The following is a 2355-nucleotide window of genomic DNA, read 5'->3' on the forward strand; positions in this document are numbered from 1 at the left end:
GCTGTCGATGAAGACCCGAACCACCCCGCCGCCTCCGCCGCTCGCCGGCGCCGTTTTCGGCCGAGTCCGGCTGTGGCCTTGCCACCAATGGACGCGGCGTCCTCTCCCCATTCGAACGCACCCACCCGCGGCCCCTTTTGGCCGCCGGGCGACGATTCCGGCGAAGTCCGGTGCCCCCTCCGCCGCGGACGCCCACCGGAGCCCCCAACGCCGGCTGCCGACGTGGCCGCCCGGGGCCACCGCCTGGGCCACTAACTGGTGGGCATAGGGCCCCCCCCCGCCGCCCTGATTGACTCGGTCAGCTGGGCTGACCGGTCCACCCCCTGCCTATGACATGGGGGCCCCACCCCCCAGGACGTTTTTTTTAAAAAAAGGGAAAGGAATTTAGATAAATATAATTAATAAAAATAATAATTAATTAAATTAATTAAATAATTAATTAATTAAGTAAATAATTAATTTAATTAATCCTGATTAATTAAACCTAATGACTAATTAACCTAATTAACTACTATTAATTAAACTTAACTAAGATAATTAGTTAACAGAGTATGACGAACGGGACCCACATGTCAGGGTTGACCTAGTCAACCCTTTTGACTGCTGACGTCAGCATGGCATCATGCTGACGTCATAATTCCATTTTTCGAATTAAATAATTAATTGATTAAATTCCAGAAATTAATAAAATCTTTAAAAAATCATATCTTTTAATCCGTAACTCGGATTAAAATATTTTCAACATGAAAGTTGCTCAGAACGACGAGACGAATCCGGATACGCAGTCCGTTCGTCCGCCACACACCCCTAACCTATCGAACCCTCAACTTTCCCCCTCCCGCTCCTCTGCCCGAAAACACAAAACCTCGGGGATATTTTCCCGGATGTTTCCCCCTTCACCGGTATCACCTCATACCGCGTTAGAACACGTCTAGCTCTGCCTGTTATCCTGTTATGCACTTGCTTGCTATGTATTTACTGTTTCTCCCCCCTCTTCTCTTCGGTAGACCCCGTGACGATACGGATGCCCCAGTTCGACTACGGAGTTGACGACCCCTCTCTCTTGCCAGAGCAACCAGGCAAGCCCCCCCTTTGATCACCAGATATCGCCTACTCTTCTCTATACTGCTTGCATTAGAGTAGTGTAGCATGTTACTGCTTTCCGTTAATCCTATTCTGATGCATAGCCTGTCATTGCTGCTACAGTCATTGATACCTTACCCGCAATCCTAAATGCTTAGTATAGGATGGTAGTGTTCCATCAGTGGCCCTACACTCTTGTCCGTCTGCCATGCTATACTACTGGGCTGTGATCTCTTCGGGAGGTGATCACGGGCATATACTATATACTTTACACTGTTACATTACCTGTGATACTGTTCGGAGTTGGGGGCTGAAAGGACAGGTGGCTCCATCCCGGTAGAGGTGGGCCTGGGTTCCCGACGGCCCCCGACTGTTACTTTGTGGCGGAGCGGCAGGGCAGGTTGAGACCACCTAGGAGACAGGTGGGCCTGGCCCTGTTCGGCGTTCGCGGATACTTAACACGCTTAACGAGATCTTGGTATTTGATCTGAGTCGGCTACGAGCCTATACGCACTAACCATCTACGCGGGAGTAGTTATGGGTATCCCGGCGTCGTGGTATCAGCCGAAGCCTTCTTGACGTCAGCGACTGAGTGGCGCGCGCCGGGTTGGACTGCATTAACGCAACTTCCTTTGTAATGGAGGTTGCTAGGTCTGCTCACCGGCCGCGTACGCAACGTGCAGGTGTGCAATGGGCGATGGGCCCAGACCCCTGCGCGCATAGGATTTAGACCGACGTGCTGACCTCTCTGTTGTGCCTAGGTGGGGCTGCGACGTGTTGATCTTCCGAGGCCGGGCATGACCCAGGAAAGTGTGTCCGGCCAAATGGGATCGAGCGTGTTGGGTTATGTGGTGCACCCCTGCAGGGAAGTTAATCTATTCGAATAGCCGTGATCTTCGGTAACAGGACGACTTGGAGTTGTACCTTGACCTTATGACAACTAGAACCGGATACTTAATAAAACACACCCTTCCAAGTGCCAGATACAACCGGTGGTCGCTCTCCCTCATGGATATGAGGAGGGGATCGCCGGGTAGGATTATGCTATGCGATGCTACTGGAGATGCTACTTGGAGATGCTACTTGGAGATGCTACTTGGAGGACTTCAATCTACTCTCTTCTACGTGCTGCGAGACGGAGGCTGCCAGAAGCGTAGTCTTCGATAGGACTAGCTATCCCCCTTTTATTCTGGCATTCTGCAGTTCAGTCCACCGACATGGCCTCCTTACACATATACCCATGCATATGTAGTGTAGTTCCTTGCTTGCGAG

Source organism: Triticum dicoccoides, chromosome 1A (assembly GCF_002162155.2).
Source record: "Triticum dicoccoides isolate Atlit2015 ecotype Zavitan chromosome 1A, WEW_v2.0, whole genome shotgun sequence".
Lineage (NCBI taxonomy): Eukaryota > Viridiplantae > Streptophyta > Magnoliopsida > Poales > Poaceae > Triticum > Triticum dicoccoides.